Source organism: Eschrichtius robustus, chromosome 1 (genome assembly GCF_028021215.1).
Source record: "Eschrichtius robustus isolate mEscRob2 chromosome 1, mEscRob2.pri, whole genome shotgun sequence".
In the NCBI taxonomy this organism is placed as follows: domain Eukaryota; kingdom Metazoa; phylum Chordata; class Mammalia; order Artiodactyla; family Eschrichtiidae; genus Eschrichtius; species Eschrichtius robustus.
In genome coordinates, this window is record NC_090824.1 from 67,045,691 (window position 1) to 67,062,904 (window position 17,214).

Below are 17,214 nucleotides of genomic sequence, written 5' to 3' on the forward strand. Positions count from 1 at the left end.
ATAAAACTCTTTCAAATTTTCTGTATTTAAAAAATGTTTTACAATAATACATTGTGAAAGGATGTAAAACACACAAAGACACAGAAGCCAGCATGAATGGGTGAATCTCACTGACCAAACTTGGGACAATTTGAACTCCAAAATAAACAATGATAAATTATAACCCATTTAATAAAATAGGAAACTCTGAATTCATGCTAATAGAAATAAATTAATTGAAAGTTTGATGAGAAACAAAAAAAAGTACATAGTTTCAAAGAATTTCCCCCACAAAATACTTCCTAATTACAAAGAGGAAAAAAGTAACTACTGGAGAAGCCTGGCAGACAATACCTTATTGAAATAAACACCCGTAATGAGACATTAAAATCATGTGCCACCTCATAGGATGCAATGAGAAGAACAGAGCATCACTTCTCTGAGAGTCCTGTCAAAGACATCTACCCTGAATCTAATCATGAGTAAGCATCAGACAGATGCAAAGTGAAGGCCATTCTGTAGAATAATTGGCCAGGAATCTTCACAAGTATCAAGGATGTGAAAGTCAAAGAAAGACCAAGGAAGTGTTCCAGATTGAAGGTGACTAAAGATACATGACAAGTAAGTACAGTGCTTGATCCTGAACTGAATCCTTTCATCATAAAGAGCATTATTGGGACAACTGGCAAAACGTAATGTATCACATATTTTGATTTTGCTAGTTATATTGTGATTATGTAATAGAGGTGCTTATTAGTAGGACTACACACTAAAGTATTTAGGGCCAATGTGGCATTGTGTCAGCAACTTAGATCACAAATGGTTCAGGAAAGAAAAGTGTCCTCTGTTCTCTATACTTGAAACATTTCTGTAAGCTTGTGCTTGTTTCAAAATAGAAATTGAAAAATTACGTTCAAAATGCTGAGTATACTAGAAAAACGCACTTGACTTGGGGCCAAGAGGTTGTTAATCCCAGTTCCGCCAGTGACTGGGTATGTGACCTTGAGCAAGCTGCTTTACGTCAGGCCCCAGAGTTTCGGGCTGTAGGACACAAGGCTCTCTAAGGCCCCTTCCCAGTCTAGCATTCCACCACCTACACCCACGGCACTCCCTGCCTGAATTTCTCCAGGCTCCAGTTGTGCCTTAGACTTCAGATGCCCCAAGGATTCTGGGTAGAGTCGAAAACAAACAAAAATGGGTGTGGCCAAGCTCTCCAAACTGCAAAGACGCTGCCCTGGCCTCAATCTAGGCCGCAGTCTCCGCCATCGCTCTTTCGGAGGTGGAGCAGTCACGCCTGCCAGTGTGGGCGCTCGATAGCTCGGCGGCCGGCTGGCGGGGTCTCGGCGCGGTGCGGGGCGTGTTCCCAATCGCTGGCTCCCGCCGCACTCCAGGCTCCGAGCCTTCCGTCCCGCCCCGCGCGCGCCCCTCCCGCCCCGCTGCCTCGCAGTCGCTACCGCCTGCGAGTCCCAGCGCTGTGGATCCGATAACGTGGCGAGGCTGGGACGGTCGCTGAGTCGTGGTCGTGGCGGACCCCGGGGGCGAGCAGTCGGGAATCGCCGCAGTGGAGGCGGCTCCCGGCGCGAGGGGGCGGTGTCCGTGCTGCTTGCCGGCTAGGAGGAACCACACACCGGGGCCTGCACTGTAAGTTGAGCGGCTGGAGGGTCCCCGGGGTGGTCGCGGCAGCGAAGCGGTGTAGGAAGCTGGGACCCCGGGAGCAGGAACGGGACGAGGGATTAGGCGATCTGGCCGAAGGGGCCGGAGCCCGCCGAGGAGGGGCTGAACTGCGGCGCGGGGACGGCCGAGTAGCCGTGCCCTCCGTCCTTCCTCTTGGGCTCCGGGAAAGTCTGGTTTCCCCCGTGCACAACAGGTAGGCGGGGACTCTGGCCGCCGGCGGGAGCCCCCAGGCTTGCGGGGAAGGTCGGAAGGTCGGAGCCCGCTTCGCCGGCGCGCTGCTCCCCGGATCCGCCCTGGCGGCGCCCGCCGCGCCGGGGGTTGGCCGGGAGCGGGGCCCCAACCCGAGCTTCGGGAGAGGTTCTCCGAACGCTCGCGCGCAACCTTGGAGGCGCGTTTCCGGGAGCAGTGGAGAGTGGATATGGATAGTGCCTTCTCGCAAGGAAAGCAAGCCTTTGCCGGGGTAGCATTTGCTTAGTACGAAGAAGCATTTCTTCTTACCCTACTTTCGGCCAGCGCAGTGTCATTTCAAGGGATTATAAAGTCTTTGGAAACTTTATGAAGCGCTTTATGGTATTTACTAGTCACAGTAATGTATACCTCTGGCAAGTTAAGATGATTTTTGTTAACTGTCAAGTCAGATAATAGGTGTCAAATGATTTGCGCTCCTTTATTAAAGATCATAGTTATACATTGTTTTTATGTGCAGTCATTTATTCAACAAATATTCAGCATCTTTTATGTGCAGGCTCAGCGCCCTTAAGGAACTTAACAGCCTAGAGAAGACGTTAAAAGGGAAAAAAGGGGCCCGTAAGTACGGTTCAGAACTTTGTCAGAGAAAATACTCTGGCGAGATTATAGTGTAAGGAAAAAGTGTGCTTGGAGCTGGGCATTAGGTGGATGGGGAAAGGAGAATTGCCCTGTTTCGTTTTCCAAACATTTTAGAAAGTATGTCTTTGAGAAAGTGGTTTTAGATCAGCATTGAAGCCGAGATTTATCTTACATTTTAATACCATAGATTTTTTCCCCTTTAATGAAATGGGTAAGCAGGCAGGGTTTATAACAAGAATAGTGACAGTTGGGAAAAGTACAGCTATTTTATATAGATAGTTATAGTATTGGAAGACTCCTAAACTGACGGGAGACCTGAATTTTAGCTTAAGCTCCTCCACTACTGTTTACAGATCTCTGTTAACTTTTCTCTTCTTTTCTTTTTGTTTATCATTGTATCTGACTTTAGAACAGAAAATACATAATCCAAAGTACCTTAAAATTTTTTAAAATTCCACTAATAATATGTTCTCTAAGGAAAAAATTTAAGAGCTTTTCGTCTTTAAGCAATACACCTATCTTCCTTTCTGCCATTCAGCTTTATTTCAAAAACGGGATTGAGAGCGTTGATAACCTTTATGAGCTTTTCTTAATTATCTTTTGAATAAAATAAAAGATTAAACTCTGGATTTGTTTAGGTCCCTTCATATTCTAAAATTCTTTTATTCTAAATCCTGATTAACCAATTTAATGACATCGGCATTTTTTAAAAAAGGCTTTATTGACTCTTGTGTTTCATTAATTATCCATAGTATAGTTGATGGGTTTGAACAGCCCCTTCGTGGGACCTTAGTCCTCTCACATAAAAGCATTTCTGCATTTTAAGGAGACTGCAGAAACTGTTATTAAACTTCATTTAAGAAATGAATTGACTGAGGCCTAAGGAGTTAGTAGAGACTTGTTTATATCATTTAATTGAATCCCTTGTCTAGTTGTAGTGTTAAATTCTTTGGATTACACTAGGGGTCAGCAATTGACAGGCTGTGGGTCAAATCCAGCCTGCTGCCAGTTTTTACAGATAATGTTGTACTGGAACATAACCACACTCATCTATTTATGGCCGTTTATGTATTGTTTATGAGTAGTTGTGGTAGAGCCTGTGTGGTCCACACAGCCTAAAGTATTTACTCTCTGGTCCTTCACAGGAAAAAAGTGCTGACCCTGCACTAGGACTCTGTAAACTCTTAATCACTATGTCTTTTGTGGGAGGAAGTAGGTTAAGTTCAGTTTTAATTCTTCATCTTTTTCATTATGTTAGGTGAACTACTGGATCCCATAAATGCTTCCACATCCTAGATGTGTAATGATGGAAAAAGGTCATGCCTTTTCTGTTATATTTACCTAATAATTTTTAATTTCAGCAATTCTAGACTTTTGGAAGGCTAGAGAACGGGAAGGATTTTTACGTGTTTTCTAAAAACTTTATAATTTCAGTTTTGTTTTTTTTTTTAATTAATTAATTTATTTATTTTTATTTATTTATTTATTTATTTATTCATTTATGGCTGTGTTGGGTCTTCGTTTCTGTGCGAGGGCTTTCTCCAGGTGCGGCAAGTGGGGGCCACTCTTCATCGCGGTGCGCGGGCCTCTCACCATCGCGGCCTCTCCTGTTGCGGAGCACAGGCTCCAGACGCACAGGCTCCAGACGCACAGGCTCAGTAATTGTGGCTCACGGGCCCAGCCGCTCCGTGGCATGCGGGATCCTCCCAGATCAGGGCTCGAACCCGCGTGCCCTGCATTGGCAGGCAGACTCTCAACCACTGCGCCACCAGGGAAGCCCAATTTCAGTTTTAATTTAGGTCTGATGTGGAAATTTTTTTTCATTTAGTAAAGTCTCTTTTTAATATTTGTGTTTTTCACAAGTAACAGTAAGTTATTTTTATTCAGACTTTTTGTTTTTTTACCATGAATCTAGTGACATTGATTAAAAGATCAGACAGAAAATTATTGACAGTGTAACTGTGAGCATGAAGTCAAACGTATATATACAGTAAGACCCAAATTGGAAATTGGAACCCTCTAAACAGATACCCAACAGATTGAAACTGGAGCATGTATCCTGAATCATGTTAGGGATTTTCTTTTAGTAGTAACAACTTAAAAGATAATTATTTCTAGAAAAGAAGCATATAATATAGCCATATTAAAGTATTATGTTAGTGTTACGTGCCTAAGAAATTAGAGCTAATTATGTGACAGGAAAGAAGGAAAACTTGTATGAGGTGATATTTAAATATTTAAAGCAGAGTATATACTTTTGCTAATCTTAAAACCGTGGTATGGTTCTAACTTCACTAAATAAAATATTTTATATATGTACTTCTTTGTACTTATTTTCTAGATGATGCTTCTCTATGGATATACAACAGCATCTGTCTATATCCTTTTCTCTTGTGCTTGTAGATTTCTGTATGTTGAATATATGCATGTTTTTGTATATATATTCAAAATAATACCTCACTTGTTCAATACATTTTTTATGTAAGTAAAATTATCAGAAAATTGAAATTACCCATTGAAATGCACAAAAATTTTTAAAAGATATTTTGGGAGGAAATCTGGAAAGCAAAAAAAAGAAAAGAAAAGAAAAGTATATACAGGTACAAAATCCCTTAAACTTACAGAGTCCAAAAGGCTTTTTTCTTAACTCATTTGGCAGCAAAACATCACCTGAGCTGATATGAAGCTATTTATAGTCATTATTTATCCCACCTTTATGTGAATGTTTATCTTTTGCTGCAGAAATATCAGTGAGTTTGATTATGGAGTGCTGCCCCAGAGCAACTAGGGGTTAGAGGTAATAGATGGTATGTTCAGTGTATTACTTGGGTGGGCTATGATGGTGGCAGCCAGAAAGCAGAGGAATAATGGAGTCGTTCCAGGGAGCTGCACTTGCAATGTTAAGAGCCTACTTAGGCATCTGGCAGGGAGTAGGAAGCAGTGTCTGCTAAAAAACAAGAACCCTCAGGTAGGGCTCCAGGAGGGTCAGAACTGTAGCTAAATTATAGACTAGGCATTTCATAAGATATGTTGTAAATTAGAAGTGGGAACCGTGAGGAAAAGCCAAGATGTCAGACGATAGTGTGCATTAACGGTGAATCTGTGAATGCTAACCAGGGTGCAAGAGCCATGAATAGTTAGAAGGGGAAGAAGGAGGGGAAGCAGGTGGACTCTAATGGCTAACTAGGAAGTCCTAGGTGGCAGATTTCATGAGCAGCAAATACAGTGATATTTTGGAAAATTGAGCAAGGATTCCTGGCCTCTGCTGAGCTGGGGGAATAATGGCATCTTGTGAACTTCGCTCTTGAACTAAGTATCCCCATATTGCCTGCTTTTTAAAATATCTGTATTAAATAGTGTTTGGGTCACTTCCATCACTGTTTCCTGCCTGCTCTGACTTCTTCCTGCTCTCAATGAGTTTGCTTCTTCACTTTTAATATGGTGTTCTACTCCACCCTAACTAGAATCCAGATAACTGGATTATTAGTCATGTCTAAACTAAACTAAGAATGAACAGGCCTTGAGAGACAAGAAACTTACGTCAGTAAAGTTCATGACATTTGAAACAATTAATTGCTGTATATCTTCTTTTTTTTTAACTTTTTTTGTTTTTTATTGTACTTCTTGTTACTGGATTCTTAATTAGGTACCAAGTAGTGAGATTGCTTAGGTAGTGACTTTCAAATTGAGTGTGGTAGGAGATATTAGAGTAAAATTTCTCTTTTAAAATTTGCCTTCTGGAATTCCAAAGTGTCCAGAGTGAAATCTTTCTTCCCAGGGGGAGGTGGAAGAGTTGGTTTGTGGAATGAAGAGTGATAAAAATTGTCAAGAATAGCCAAAGACTAACCTAACACTGTTAGTACTTATTGATTTACTGTCTAGATGGAAAGGGCCCTCTGGAAGTTGATGTCTCTAGTAGACCTCACACTTTATCAAAAAGCCTCAAAGTATTGGAGACCTAAGAGGAGAGTGAAGTGATAAGAAAGAGCAAAGTTATAAAGATTAGATGCTTCAGTGGGCATGGCAGTAACTGTCAGTAATAGCAGTGATTAGAGACTGTATGCAGAGAATGTAGAAAGTAGTTGAAGGAACATGGACATTGAAACTAGATAGATGTAGGCGTTAATCTTTCTTCCACTTAAATAGCATCTTCATCTTGGACAAATTGCTTAACTCATTATCCTCATCTGTAAAATGAGGATGATAATATCTGAGTTTCAGTGTTATGAAGATTAAATGAGAGAGTGAATTAAAAGTTTCTAGTAAGTAAATCCTCAAGAAATGTTAGTTCCTTTTCCTATCATTGCCTTATTAGAGTTGGTTCCTGCTGTTCCGTTCCCCTCCCCCTCCACCCATACTTCCTTTTACTCTTAAAGGTTTTCTCTTTTGTAATCTGCAAAGAGAATTCCCAAGGCTGGACTTCAAATGGGGCCCCTACTAGCAATCTCCTTCATCGAATCCAGCTTCTACCATTCTTCGCATCCCTAATGGTAATCTGCAGCACTTTGGAAAAACAAGAGAGGAAGGCAAAGGAAATTGCATCCCTACTAATGGCCCTTTCTTACCCCAACTTATAAATTTCAGTATAACTCCTGTTTCTTTCCTATTCCATCCTAGCTTCTCTGTCTTACAGGAAGTGCTCCCCATCAGTTTTTGGAGTTGAGCGTATCTGCCTTTCCTATTGACTTGTATTATGCAGTGGTGAGAAGCAGCTTTCTTGCCATTTCTACCAAGTTTGCAGGAAATATTGTTTGAATCTTGGTACACTGAATGTATGTTCATTATATAGTAAAACAAGGTATTAGTGCTGTGCCTGGGGCATGGTGCAAGTTAGACTTCTGTCATATGACTTAAGAAACATGGATTAAGTTGATTTTATGGGAATTGTATTCAGAATCAAATTTTAAAATTTATGGTACAACAAGCCATTTTTAGCTTGTTAAAAGTATGGGGGCTTCCCTGGTGGCGCAGTGGTTGAGAATCTGCCTGCCAATTCAGGGGACACGGGTTCGAGCCCTGGTCTGGGAAGATCCCACATGCCACGGAGCAACTGGGCCTGTGAGCCACGATTACTGAGCCTCCGCGTCCGGAGCCTGTGCTCCGCAACAAGAGAGGCAGCGATAGTGAGAGGCCCGTGCACCGCGATGAAGAGTGGCCCCCACTTGCCACAACTAGAGAAAGCCCTCGCACAGAAACGAAGACCCAACACAGCAAAAATAAATTAATTAATTATTTTTTTAAAAATATGAATAATACAGATTTTTATGTGAACTGATAAATCTTAAATATGCTAGGTTAATTAAAACTATTTTTTTCTTTACTTATATTCCAGGAGTAGTAAAGAAAAGATTCTGTTTATATTTAGAATTCTGAATGTTAGATAATTTGATCCAAAACATTAATCAGAAATGGCTACTTTTTAAATAAATTTATTATTTTTTTAAATTTTATTTATTTATTTTTGGCTGCGTTGGGTCTTCGTTGCTGTGTGTGGGCTTTCTCTAGTTGCAGTGAGTGGGGGCTACTCTTCATTGTGGTGCACGGGCTTCTCATTGCGGTGGCTTCTCTTGTTGCAGAGCATGGGCTCTAGGCACATGGCTCTGGACACTTTGCTCTAGGCAAAACTTCAGTAGTTTTGGCACGTGGGCTCTAGAGCGCAGGCTCAGTAGTTGTGGCGCACTGGCTTAATTGCTCTGCGGCATGTGGGATCTTCCCGGACCAGGGCTCAAACCTGTGTCCCCTGCGTTGGCAGGTGGATTCTTCACCACTGCACCACCAAGGAAGTCCCAGAAATGGCTACTTTTAAGTAGAAGTGTGACATTGACTTGTTACATATTCTTCTACTTCTTACAAAATCCTGTCACAGTATAAGCGAAAGGGAATTTTAAATTTTTTGACTTACAGTACTCTTTAATGATTAGTATTTAAAGATTGTGTACTATAGAACACTGAGTTCACAGGCTTCCCAGCTGGGAAAAAAAAGAAAAACGTAAAGGTGGGGCAAAGGTTCATACTTAAAAGATGTTGAGAAACATCAAGTGCCGTATATATATTGGGTGGGCCAAAAAGTTCGTTCAGTTTTTTCTGTAAGATGGCTCTAGTAACACTTAGTTGTCTTTAACTTCATTTGAAACAATTTTGTTAGATTATATGTGACAGCTGTCATATCTGCATGCATTTAAAAAAAGACTTATCAGGAATCCACATTGGAAAAGAAGAAGTCACTGTGCAGATGACATGATACTATACATAGAAAATCCTAAATATACCACCAGAAAACTACTAGAACTAACCAATGAATTTGGCAAGGTTGCAGGATGCAAAATTAATGCACAGAAATCTCTGGCATTCCTATACACCAACAACGATAAATCAAAAAGAGAAATTAAGGAAACACTCCCATTTACCATTGCAACAAAAAGAATAAAATACCGAGGAGTAAACTTGCCTAAGGAGGCAAAAGACTTGTACTCAGAAAACTATAAAACACTGATGAAAGGAATCAAAGATGACATAAATGGAAAAATATACCGTGTTCTTGGATTGGAAGAATCAATATTGTGAAGATGATTATACTGCCCAAAGCAATGTGCAGATTCAGTGCAGTCCACATCAAACTACCAATGGCATTCTTCACAGAATTAGAACAAAAAATTTTACAATTCGTATGGAAACACAAAAGACCCCAAATAGCCAAAGCAATCTTTAGAAAGAAAAATGGAGTTGGAGGAATCAGGCTCCATGACTTCAGACTATACCAAAAAGCTACAGTAATCAAGACAGTATGGTACTGGCACAGAAACAGAAATATAGATCAGTGGTACAGGATAGAATACTCAGGGATAAACCCACGCACATATGGGTACCTAATTTACGACAAAGGAGGCAAGAACATACAATGGAGAAAAGACAGCCTCTTCAATAAGTGGTGCTGGGAAAACCAGACAGCTACATGTACAAGAATGAAATTAGAACGCTCCCTAACACCATAACACCATACACAAAAGTAAACTCCAAATGGATTAAAGACTTAAATGTAAGACCAGACACTATAAAACTCTTAGAGGAAAACATAGGAAAAACACTCTTTGACATAAACCACAGCAAGATCTTTTTTGACCCACCTCCTAGAGTAACGGAAATAAAAACAAAAACAAATGGGACTTAATTAAACTTAAAAGCTTCTGCACAGCAAAGGAAACCATAAACAAGACAAAAAGACAACCCTCAGAATGGGAGAAAATATTTGCAAATGAAACAACAAGGGGTTAATCTCCAAAATATACAGTTTATGGAGCTCAATATCAAAAAAACAAACAATCCAGTTAAAAAATGGATGGAAGACCTAAATAGACATTTCACCAAGGAGGACATACAGACGGCCAAGAGGCACATGAAAAGATGCTCAGCATCACTAATTATTAGAGAAATGCAAATCAAAACTACAGTGAGGTATCACCTCATGCTGGTCAAAATGGCCATTATCAAAAAATCTAGAAACAGTAAACGCTGGAAAGGGTGTGGTGAAAAGGGAACCCTCCTGCACTGTTGGTAGGAATGTAAATTGGTACGACCACTATGGAAAACAGTATGGAGTTTCTTTAAAAAACTAAAAATAGAACTACCACATAACCCAGCAATCCCACTACTGGGCATATATCCTGAGAAAACAGTAATTCAAAAAGAGTCATGTACCTCAATGTTCATTGCAGCACTATTTGCAATAGCCAGGATATGGAAGCAACCTAAATGTCCACTGACAGATGAATGGATAAAGAAGATGTGGCACATATATACAATGGAATATTACTCACCATAAAAAGAAACGCAATTGAGTTATTTGTAGTGAGGTGGATGGACCTAGAGTCTGTCGTACAGAGTGAAGTAAGTCAGAAAGAGAAAAGCAAATACCGTATGCTAACGCATATATGTGGAATCTTAAAAAATTGGTACTGATGAACCTAGTTGCAGGCCAGGAATAAAGATGTAGACATAGAGAACAGACTTGAGGACACGGAGTGGGAGGGAGAAGCTGGGGCGAAGTGAGAGTAGCATCAACATATATACACCACCGAATGTAAAATAGTTAGCTAGTGGGAAGCAGCAGCATAGCACAGGGAGATTAGCTGGGTGCTTTCCGATGACCTAGAGGGGTGGGATACGGAGGATCAGAGGGAGGCTCAAGAGGGAGGGGATATGGGGACGTATGTGTGCATATGGCTGATTCACTTTGTTGTACAACAGAAACTAACACGGTATTGTGAAGCAATTATACTCCAGTAAAGATCCATTAAAAAATAAAAAAATAATAAAAGACATCAAAATTGGTGAATTTTTGTGTAGCCATTTTAATATCGAAGATGGAAGAAAAACAGCAACATTTTTGGCATATTATGCTTTATTATTTCAAGAAAGGTAAAAACACAACTGAAACACAAAAAAAGATTTGTGCAGTATATGGAGAAGGCGCTGTGACTGATCAAACATGTCAAAAGTGGTTTGCGAAGTTTCTTGCTGGATGATGCTCCACAGTCAGGTAGACCAGTTGAAGTTGCTAGCGATCAAATCGAGACATTAATTAAGAACCATCAACCTTATACCACGCGGGAGATAGGCAACATACTCAAAATATCCAAATCAAGTGTTGAAAATCATTTGCACCATCTTGGTTATGTGAATCACTTTGATGTTTGGGTTCCACATAATTTAAGCCAAAAAAACCTTCTTGACCATATTTCCACATGCGATTCTCTGCTGAAATGTAATGAAAACGTTCCGTTTTTAAAACAAATTGTGATGGGAGATGAAAAGTGGATACTGTACAATAATGTGGAACAGAAGAGATCGTGGGGCAAGCGAAGTGAACCACTACCAACCACGCCAAAGGCCAGTCTTCATCCAAAGAAGGTGATGTGTATATGGTGGGATTGGAAGGGAGTCCTCTATTATGAGCTCCTTCTGTAAAACTAAACGATTAATTCTAACAAGTACTGCTCCCAATTAGACCAGCTGAAAGTGGCACTCAACGAAAAGCATTCGGAATTAGTCAACAGAAAACGCATCATCTTCCATCAGGATAACGCAAGACCGCATGTTTCTTTGATGACCAGGCAAAAACTGTTACAGCTTGGCTGGGAAGTTCTGATTCATGTGCCGTATTCACCAGATATCGCACTTTCGGATTTCCATTGATTTCGGTCTTTGCAAAATTCTCTTACTGGAAAAAATTTCAGTTCCCTGGAAGACTGTAAAATGCACCTGGAACAGTTCTTTTGTCAAAAAGATAAAAAGTTTTGAGAAGATGGAATTATGAAGTTGCCTGAAAAATGGCAGAAGGTAGTGGAACAAAAGGGTGAATACGTTTTTCAATGAAGTTTTGGTGAAAATGAAAAGTGTGTCTTTTATTTTTACTTAAAAAACTGAAGGCACTTTTTGGCCCACCCAGTATATATTCTATGTGTGTATACACACACACACACACACACACACACACACACACACACACACACACGCCGTCCTGGCAATACATAGTGCACATTACCATATTACATGTGTGGGGACCCTCTGTAGGAAGGAAAACTGCCAACTTGGCATTTCCCAAAATGATTTGGATTTGGATTCCGCTCCCTCACACACAACACTTATCCTCATTTCCTCGTTCTTTGGCACTATTGTTCTACAAAACACTCTTTAGGAAACACTGCTTTACCTATGGCACACTCTCAACATTTAAGATTTATGTACTTATAGTTTCCATAATTATAATTGTTAATAAGAGCCTAATACTCTTTGAAAATGTCAAACTTAAGTTAACCATTTCTCTAATGTTGGACTTCCAGGTTTCCAGTTTTCACTTTTCATAGTGCTGTAATCAACACTTATGCTTCTGATATTTTCCTTTTTCTTTCTCTGGCATGAATTTTCAAAATCTGTTGCTTTTGTCAAATGGTTTTGATATTTCTGTGGCTTCTTTATATTTTCCAAAAGAGTGGAATCTGTACTGTCACTATGAATCTGTCAGATTTTCTAAAATCTCAGTATTGGCTATGAAATTTTTATATTTATAATATTTAGATTTAAAGTACATATAATTTTGAATCACTCAGCTAAATCAAATTCTTACTGAGCTTAAATCAGTATTATACACTTAACATTTTAAAGTATTAACTAATGGGTAACTAATTTATTTTTAGGGTTATTATAGAGAACTAGAAAGACTAAATTCATGTCAAATACTAATATCATAGATTTGAATTTCATTGTCATACCCCTGCTATTTTCTAAAGCAGTTTCAGTTGCTATTGGCTTATCTAAAAATAATAATCAAGTTAAATCTTTCTTACCCAATTTAATAGATGAATTATAGGAGAGTAGGGGACACTAATCAGCTATTAAAATTATCTATATTATCTAGTCTCAGCATTCTTTACTTATAAATTAATAATGCTAGTTTTCTGGGGTTTTTTTAAGCATTTTGGTTATTTTTAGTTAAAGAAAAACAGCCTTTTCCAAGGACAACAAAATGAACTTAAAGTCAGAAGGAAACAGGGTGTGGGCTTCTTACAAGCCATTGCTCCAAAACTTGGACATGATTTTCCTCTTGGAAAATCAGGGCTGACTGGCCAGCAGAGGGATGGCTTCAGTGGTGAGTGGAGCTGCAGCCTACCCCTGGTCACCATTTTATAATGGTGATGTGAGGATTAAATGAAAAATCCATTTGTCACAGCACCCCAGCCTCCAGAGATTCTGATTAAGTTGGTTTAGGCTCAACTTCAGTATTTTTTAAAAGCAGCCAGAGGCCGTCATCAAAAAATCTACAAACAGTAAATGCTGGAGAGGGTGTGGAGAAAAGGGAACCCTCTTGCACTGTTGGTGGGACTGTAAATTGATACAGCCACTATGGAGAACAGTATGGAGGTTCCTTAAAAAACTAAAAAGAGAACTACCCTACGACCCAGCAGTCCCACTACTGGGCATATACCCTGAGAAAACCACAATTCAAAAAGAGACATGTACCACGATTTCATTGCAGCTCTCTTTACAATAGCCAGGACATGGAAGCAACCTAAGTATCCATTGACAGATGAATGGATAAAGATGTGGCACATATACACAATGGAATATTACTCAGCCATATAAAGAAACGAAATTGAATTATTTGTAGTGAGGTGGATGGGCCTAGAGTCTGTCATGCAGAGTGAAGTAAGTCAGAAAGAGAAAAACAAATACCTTATGCTAACACATATATATGGAATCTAAAAAAGGTTCTGAAGAACCTAGGAGCAGGACAGGAATAAAGACGCAGATGTAGAGAATGGACTTGAGGACACGGGGAGGGGGAAGGGTAAGCTGGGACGAAGTGAGAGAGTGGCATGGATATATATACACTACAAAATGTAAAATAGATAGCTAGTGGGAAGCAGCCACATAGCACAGGGAGATCAGCTCCACGCTCTGTGACCACCTAGAGGGGTGGGATAGGGAGGGTGGGAGGGAGACGCAAGAGGGAAGGGATATGGGGATATATACATATATGTATACCTATAGCTGATTCACTTTGTTATAAAGCAGAAACTAACACACCATTGTAAAGCAATTATACTCCAATAAAGATGTTAAAAAAAATTTTTTTTAATTAAAAAAAAAAAGCAGCCAGAGTTGAGAACCACTAGTCTACATTGTTATAGGTCTACTGTCTTGCCATGCTTAGCTTTTAATTTTAAGTTTACCAACCTCATCTGTATTGTTCCTTTTGCTGTGTTCCCAACGCTGCCTTTTTAATTGTTTGACCCTTATCCTTGGAGGACTTCGGAGGTGAAACCTATTTTGTGATTTACTAAAAGGTGTAGGGGGAAATAGGGAGAGAACGAGCCCAAATATAAAGTAATGCCTCCCCCCACTGCCATGCCCTGTTTATTCCACACTTTTTGTCTCTTACATCTTAATGTCAAAAATGATGTTTTTCCTTTTTTCCCCCTGTGGAAGGGCTTCCTAGCATTGAGGAAGGAGAATGAGCTTTGTTGCCAAAGAGACCTGGGTTCATTTTCAGGTCTACTGTTTATTGGTATGTAAGTTTTTTCTTCCATAAAATGGGGACGAGTAATGCCTTCCTTGCTTTCTTCCTTGTGATGATTAGAGGTGATATAAATTAAGCACCTAAAAAGTTCCTGGCTCAGTGAGTAATAGCTACTGTTGTCAATTTGTGATTTGGGAATCTGTTTGGAAAGTGAAAGGCATTGCCGTGAACTACAGCAGGCAATCTTGTGATGTTACCAAGATGATGCTAACAAATGGTATTATGGATTATAAAAGTTAGGAATCTAACGGAAGTTTAGTTTATTTATTGGTTTTTAAGGGTTTCATTTTAAAAGTTTTTAAATCATTAAAAATTCGGAGACTAGAGAAGATAGCATTACCCATAATGCTACTACTCTAATAACCATTGTTAACATTTTTGAATCATGATTTGGAAAAATACCAGGAGCATCTCACAATTTAAATGATGGCTAGAGAAGCCAAACATTTTATGAAGCATAACTATAATAATGGAAAAAGTGCTATACCAAGAGAAGACAGTATAATCATGAAAGGCTTCCTGAAGGAAGGCTTTTTTTTTAAGGTGAATTTTGAAATAGTAAGTTTATTGTAGGAAGAAGCAAGGTATTTCAGATTCAAAAATGGAATACAGACAGGATTTTAAAATCATTAAGATGAAACTATTAACTCTAGAATTATAAGTGATTTGCTTCAATATTCATTTTACCCTACAACCAGTGAAACACAGTGTGTCAGCAAACCAACTTTAAGACTGTGCCTAGGGATATTTAAAGTACAGTAACAGAAAGACCTCATTTTCTTTCTACCAAGGGCAGCCTTCCTTAGGCAACATCTTAATTATGACCTAATGCTCTGTGTAACTTGTGAGTTCCTGTTTTGTAACCTATAATTTTGCAAAGCCTGAATCACAGGTCATAAGGAATAATAGGTCAGTAAAGAATGACCCATCTTCTTTCTAGATTAAATCTTGGGATTCAGAACGAGTGGCCAAAGTGTGTCACTTTTGCATGAGGATTGTTTTGAACTAAAGGCAGTTGAGACGCTGTGGATTCAAGAGAAAATATTGCCCCTCCCTTAACTTCTTAGAGGAATTTAAATTTGGGATTTTTCCCAGAAAAGAGTTAGTACTGGAGTTAATTTTTATCTAAGTAGCCCCACCTCTATGTCAGAGCAAACATCTAGTTACCAAACATCTACTCTTCTAATCGTCCTGTGAATGACTCTTCCTGCCCTTCGAAGCCCCAGGCCAATGTCCCATTCCTTAGCTTAGAATGGCATAATACTTTATTTTACCTTTCTGTCTTTCAACATTTCATGTATCTGGGGTCTTTGACCCTCTTGTGTATGGGGTTCCTGTATGTCCAGAATTAAATTTTTCTCCTGTTAATCTGTCTCATGTCAATTTAATCTTAGACCATCCAGAAAAACCTAAAAGGGTAGAGGAAAGTTTCCTTCTTCCCCAATAAGCTAATTACTGTTTTGGGTTTTTGTTTTGTTTTTTGAAAGGTATAGATTTTAAGATTAATGTATGTACCTGAAGTATGGGAGATTCTTGAGAGGTTTTTTGTTTGTTTGTTTGTTTTACTGTATGCTTTTTGAACAAAACTGAGAAGCTAAAGACTGGAGGCTGAGTTGAAGCTGTTGTGATGTCTTTTAGAGACGTGAGTTGAGAGTCAAAGAAAAGTAATTTAAATTTAAGTATGAGACAGATTCCGTAACTTTAACTGCTTGATACATTCTGGAATTAGTTCCATTTACTGCTGAGTGGCTTATTCATTTTGTAAATTGGTCTTTTAATGCTCTGGAAAGAAAAAAACAACAAACCAATTCGACAAACCTATCTTATTTTGTGTTTGATGGTTTCTTTGATTGTTTGTGATTTTTTTTCTCTTTTCTCTCTTCAAAATGATATAATAAATCACTTTAAAAAAACTAAAATGACCAAAAAGATTAGGGAGACTTATTCACCCCTGCATAAACTTCAGCATATGTTCCCAAAATAGTTCTATAAACCCTATATAGATATGGTGATCATTTTATAATGTTTGCAAATGTCAAATCATTATGTAGTACACTTGAAACTAACATAATATTGCACATCAACTATATTTCAATAAAAATGAATGAATGAATAAATAAAATGCCTGGCTTCAAGGTGTTTGACAGTCTTGATTGGATGAAAGGGTGGCAGCATAGTATCTAGTGGTTAAAGCACATATATCTAGAGTCAGATTGCTGAAGTGTATGACCAGGTTCTGTGTGACCTTAGGAAAGCTACTCAACTTCTCTGTGCCTCAATGTCCTCATCTTAAAATAGTGCTAATAAAAATAGCTACCCAAGGACAGTTTTGCGAATTAATTATTCAAGAAAATGTAAAGCGCTTGGAGTAGTGCCTGGACTATAATAAGTGATCAATAAATAATTAGTTTCTGTCAAAAATAATGGCTGGCATTACAGTTGGCACACAACAGTTTGATGGAATCTTTTTTTCAAGTAGCATAACTGTACCTTGAAAAATATATTGATATATATGTTCACTTTTAATAAACTAAGCACTCTGTAATCTCAACAAACATAAAAATGGAAAATAAGAGAAAAACTAGAAAAATAAGCATCCTTCAGGTATATATAGCCATAGGGTTGTGGTCAGATTAAAACATAACAGTAGATTGACT

The 17,214-nt window shown here is 39.0% G+C and overlaps 1 protein-coding gene across 6 annotated transcripts in view; it reads left to right on the forward strand.

Annotated features, from left to right (window-relative positions):
- The first annotated feature begins 1,343 nt into the window (after window positions 1-1,343).
- The window catches only part of HEATR5A (HEAT repeat containing 5A), a 112,222-nt gene continuing 96,351 nt past the window's right edge, over window positions 1,344-17,214 (forward strand). For 4 of the 6 annotated variants that reach the window (XM_068546480.1, XM_068546510.1, XM_068546528.1 and 1 more), the window contains exon 1: window positions 1,344-1,620. The gene's annotated coding sequence lies outside the window, so the exon portion shown is untranslated. Of the gene's footprint in view, window positions 1,621-1,687; window positions 1,847-17,214 lie in introns of those variants that run through there. The other 2 variants (XM_068546518.1, XM_068546491.1) reach the window with 2 other exon arrangements.